Raw genomic sequence first — 6,000 nt, 5'->3', positions numbered from 1 at the left:
TATCTTCCTACGATTCACTGAATAGCATTATTTCTGTTGGCAAACACTGATGGCCTTACAAAATTAAAGCCTATGATGATACTGTAGGAGACTATGTTAAAGTTGTACATGACACTTGACTTCTAAATACTTAGCTACCCAAATTTAATGTTCTCTTGGGAGTTGATCCAAAGCCGTATGGGTCTTTCATTTCAGAAGCTTTTATACCATGCCCTTAATGCAGGGTGTTTTCGGGGGGGAGCAGTATTCTCACTCAAAAACAGAAAGCCTAATTCCATACTCCACTGGGACAGTTTTTTGCTCAGACAGGTCCACTGGGATCAAAGAGCCTGAAACAGCACAAAATCACTGTAACAGAGCAAAGGATTGGGCCCAAAACGATGACAGCAGATAAATGGTTATTTTCAACATCTCCACAGAGTTATTCTCTTGGGCCACTTCCAAGTCTTTGAGTCTCTTTTTTATTGTAGCTTTTGGTCTTAATTGAGAGCAGGTTTAAAAAAAAAAAAAAAGATCTATATTCTCTAATGCAAATGTTTTATACACCCGTCATTAAACTCACCACTGCACACTAGTAACTTTAATTTTCCTGCATCTAAATCAACTGTTGTGAGCCAACCTGTTGTACGAAGCAGGCAAAGGGAAAAAGCATACAAAACATAGCTCGTGCAAAAAACATGCAGCATTTGGATTCCAATGGAAGCACTCAGATGAAAATCAATTTGAATAAGAGCTATTTAAACTAATCCTAAATAAAAATAAACTAGCAAGAATCAAAAGCCAGATCAAGACATTAGCTTCTTAGTTAAGTGTGCTGTGCATTCTGGTCACACTCACTTTCGAAGTACCTACAAGATACCTCAGGTCAGAGCAGCTGACCTGGTCTTTGCAACGCCTTGACATCTTGTCACTTTATAGCATCTGTTTTTTCCACTGAAGACACTTACTCTCAGCATGCAGTTTAAAGAATCGAATTTCAGCTCTATAGTTTCAGTAGAATATTCTGAAATTTTCACAAGGCCAAAAAAGGGGAGAAACCAGAATTACTTAAGTGTAGTTACCAAAGTGTGGAAAGTTTCACTATTTTTAGCTTTCACTTTGAAATTCAGATGCTATCTTAGGCCACATCTACACTAGTAAGTTCTTTCAGAAAAATCAGGCCCCTTTTCAAAAGAACACAGGAGCGTCCACAAACAAAATGTGCTCTTTCCCTCTGAAATCAAAAGAATGTGGCTCCTTTTCCAGAAGCCCTCTTCCACTCCGGATCAGGAACAGCGCCTCCTTTTGAAAGCTGTGTGGGCCCTTTTTTCAAAAAAGCAGTCCTCAGGGGCCGGATTTTTGGATCACTGGCCCATTCTTTCTAAAGAGCAAGGGCTGTATGGACGCTCTCTATCAAAAGAGCAGATTGATCTTTCAATTTGCTTTTCTGCGTGTGGACTCGTTCTTTCAAAAGATGATCTTCCGGAAGAGATCTTCTAGAAGATCATCTTTCAAAAGATTGCTATAGTGTAGACATGGCCTTAGTGACCTGGAATCATGAGCTGGAATCAGATCTTGTGGCACAGAGAAGTCCAACCTGGCAGACATAGGACTGACGGATCAGTTAGGCAGGTCAGAGAGCACTGATAGTACCGCAATCAGCAATTAATTCAGAAGTGTATTGAGCTCTTCCAGTGTGTTGCCTTGTCACAGAACACAAGACAAGCACAGAAGCACTGTGCATTCAAAACTGGAGAGTTGCAGGAAACCAATAGACACTGGCTTGTCATGCAGAGGGTTGTACAGAACACAGTGACAAGTTCTCTGATTCCTGTGGGAAATTCATATCACTTCTTTTTCTGCCATGACTTGGAACTTCTTTAGAGGAAAGGAAAAAAGATGTTCACTGAAGGGCTTATTATAAAAAGTCGTCGGGAGAAAAGGATTATGGGAACGCCACTGGTGAAACACTAATCCTAGGGGAAACAGAGAGCCACATTCTACAGTGCAGTGTTGACACTTTGCTCCATGCTGCAATTTGACACTAAGGGGAAATTATCTGGCCCAAGGGAGACCACCCACTCTGGTGGTATGGAGCCGGAGTAGTGACTTACACCACTCCTCCTTGCTGCTGAATACTAATTTCCCATCAACACCTTCATGATTTAAGTTTACATGTGTCAATATGTTGGCATGTATAAAGCAAGGGAAGGGAGGATGGCCAGGAGAAAAGGGGAATTTCTGAGGGCTTGTCTACACTTTTGTGAAGATCAACCCAGTCAGGGTCAATCTTCCAGAGATCGATTCCGCACAGCTGGTAAAGACATGCAAACCTGATCTGTCCGGGGTCAGCATTCAGCCCCTGCACTCCTTCGTGAAGACAGTAAAATACATCAATTTCCAATATGTCGATGTGAACTACACAATTACCGTTGCTACAATTGCATGTCTGAAATCGACTTTCAGGTATAGTGTAGACCTGGCCTTGGATGTTTCTATACTATCCCAATCCTGCATTTTCAGCCCCCTTGAACCCCTGTAAATTAAAGCAACCCAGGGTCATTCTAGCACAGCTTCCAGGGAGCAGCTTGGCACAGGGCAGCATCAGCCTCAGGGGAGTGCAAGATACTCACCCACCCTTCCCAACTTGCACACTGCATCCAGCTCCACACCTGGATGTGGCCCAGCACATCTGCTACCACAGTGCAGAGATCAGGGCCTCTGACTCCTCATCCGCCACACTAATAACTCACTTTTCCCCTTAACCTCTTGCACAAAGCCCTCCAGAAGGAGCTTCTGGGGTCTCTTTGTGGGACAAACACCAAAGCCAGAGGCAGCTCCCTTCTCCTTACCTTCCCCAGTATTACACCTGCCCCAGGCTGGCCAGGGCGAACAGGGGGCACCTCTGAAGTGGCCCCTATGGGTAGAGACAGGAAAGGTCCAGGATGCTCCAGAGGAGATATCACAGGTGTGCAGCACAGACCCTTGGACGCTGCCTTCCCCATGAGCGGAGAGGGGCCAGCACAGTAGCCCAGCCTCTGTGCCAGCCCTAGGGGGGCATCCAGGGGCCCGACCAGCCACTTCGGAGCAAGGGGGCACAACTGGCCACTCCCCTCTTCCAACCTAGGCCCCGTCCCGGGGGGGGAAGGAGCTGAGGCTCAGCACGTGGGGCTCCCTCCAGCCCTGCCGACCGCCACCCTGGCAGCACGCTCCCGCGAGGGGAAGGGCACGTCCCAGGCACAGGCTGACGCCCCGGCCGCCCCCAAGCCCAGCGCCCTGCCGCTCTCCCTGCAGATCCCGCCGCCCCAGCCGGAGCGGTCCCAGCTGGCCGCGGAGCAGCCCGTTTACCTCGTCCGGTCCGGTCCGGTCCCGTCCCCGCGGCGGGTCCCTCGGCGCAGCTGATACCCGAGCAGCCTCAGCCCATGGAGAGCCGGGAGGGGGATGCCCGGTACGCGGCCAGGCGGTGGCTGGCGGAGACCCCGCGGGAGCTGAGGCAGGTTCCCGGGCTGCGGGGAAAGCGCCTCTCTCCCGCCAGCTCCCGCTCCCTCCAGCCGTACCGGGGAGCGAGACGCACGGCCCGGGGGCGAGCAGCCGCGCTGCCACCTGGCGGCGCTAGCGGGGAACAGCAGCGCCCGCCCGGCCGCGCTCAGGCGAACCCGCCGGACGCGCAGCAGGCTGCGGATTAGAGGCGGGCGCCGCCTCCTTAGCGTCTCCGCCCGGCGCTCCGGGCTGTCCCTCCACGCGTTGGGCAAAGCCGGTAGCCGTCCAGCTCCACGGGCCGGGCAGGGGAAGCCCCGCAGCGGGAGCGAGCAGCAGCGGGTCAGCCCCTCCCCAGGGCATACCGGCTAGAGGGACCAGGGGTCCGATCCTGTGCAGCAATTCCTCTGTCCCCGTCCCCTCCCCCTCTAGCCTCTGGTTCAGTGGGAGCATTCAGCTGGGGTCACACTAGAAGGCCCCGCTTCGCTGGGCGGGTTGGATGTCCCTTACTTTAGGCCTTGTAAACAGCACCAATCTTTAAAGTGGCATGAATCCACCCCACCCACCCCACACCTGCCAAGGAACCTGGAACGATGACAGTCTAAGTCCTCCAGCACTGCAAAGGGCTACAGCTGGTGGGGGGGGAACCTCAGGAGCGAGAGCCTGATTGATTGAGTGCATGGAGAATACTTGCTGGGTGCCAAGACAGTAATGCCAGGGGCGGCTCTCTTTCAGGGAAGGGAGAGCTGGAATACTTGTCTCCCAGCAATAGTCGTCATTTAAGTTCACGCCTGACAATTATGTCACCTGCTACAGTTTTACAACGTAGTGTGGGTGGATGGCTGTGAGCTCACTTCAGACCATTCTCCTTCTGTGACACTACCAGAAGTAAGTCTCCATTACTGCGCATCTACACTTGCGTTCCTCTTTTAAAAGAGGTGTGCAAAAGATTATAAATTTGCATATTTGACACCTCATTTACATATTCTCAATTTCAAAAAAGCTTCTTTTGAAAGAAGAAAGCCAGGATCGATCGTGCTCTTTCGAAAATAAATTCCATCTTTGAAAAAATCCTTCTTCCTTTTATTTTGTGGAAAGAAGGAATCTTTCAAAGATGGGGTTTACTTTCAAAAGAACAGCATCTACACTGGGTTTCTTCTTTCAAAAGAAGCTTTTGAAATTAGAACATGCAAATGAGGTGTCAATATATAAATTTTTGCCTCACTTGCATTTTCCATTTACCTCATTTGCAGACCTCTTTCAAAAGAGGAATGCAAGTGTAGAAGCACCCTTAGGCCGTTTCTACACATGCCACATTTTTCAAGAGTGTCATACTAATAAATGGCCCAAAATATGCTAATGAGGCATGGATGCAAATTCCCCATGCCTCATTAGCATAAGGTCACATGATTTGGAGTCCAGAAGACATTCTTCTGGACTCCAAAACGCCATTTTAGAACTGTGGGCCCCCCCAAGGGGTCTTCCAGAAGGAAGTCCTCCTTCTGGCGGCCCCTTTTTCCCAAAAATTTTCAGGAGAAAATTTCCACGCTTTCAAAGAAAGTGGCATGTGTGGAAACGGCCTTAGTATTGAATAAACCGTTTGCAGCAAATAATTTATTCAGCCTTTTCTGATAATGGAAAATCCATAGATTTTATTTATTTTTATTAGAATCTGTAAGCTTATCTTCATTAGAGATGGGTCATTAAATGTTACTAAAATATTTTAGTGCAAACTTGCAGTAAGAGTTGTGTTAACTGTGTTATCATTAATCTGCTGAAACACCTGCTATTGTTTATTTCCTGAAGGGATGTGTGGAAATACTTCTAACATGAATACTCACTAAAACTTTTATTTTATTTCTGCCAATGTTTGCACAGGAGACTCTGAATGTGATGCTGTCAACATTTATGCTAGTAAAAGAGTGATGCTCTGATGTCTGGGGAAAATGGAGCACTAAAGAGTACAAACATACAGAAGAGTTCTGTTTGAACTTTGAGTCAGTGTACACTGGTTGCTAAGTAGTTGCCACCTTCTCCATGTCATATTAAGTATACTGGAACCTGAATTATAACCTCACCACAGTCCCTCCAGGTACTACTGCTAACAGCTGTATGCAAGTGAGATCGTATCACAGGACTCCGCATCATAACAAGATACCCACACTAGGAAAGAACTGTTGCAACATCAGATGTTAACTCACTATTATTTGGGTGTTGGGTAGATCCATTTTGTTCCTTGCACTTAGATTACAGTACAACAGATTTCTATTCCTTCAAAAAATTGGGGTTAGTGATGTAGCAGTTGATTACAGTAGCACTATCCCAGCAAGGCCAATAAGTTTCCCACTGTGCTTTGCATTGTATATGTACCCACCATACCACGAAAGGACAGTCTCTGATCCCAAGCAGTGGAAAAAGCATCTACAAACACAGAAGGAGCAAAACGTACCAGAAGAGAGATTTATGCTAGGTACAATAAGCCATTTTCACTGCTCATTGGCTACCTCAGCACTCGTGTGTATTGTTGGTACTGTAGCAAGAGGT

The sequence above is a fragment of the Carettochelys insculpta genome, chromosome 12, assembly GCF_033958435.1.
Source record: "Carettochelys insculpta isolate YL-2023 chromosome 12, ASM3395843v1, whole genome shotgun sequence".
NCBI classification, from domain to species: Eukaryota; Metazoa; Chordata; order Testudines; family Carettochelyidae; genus Carettochelys; species Carettochelys insculpta.
This window is presented reverse-complemented; position numbering follows the sequence as displayed.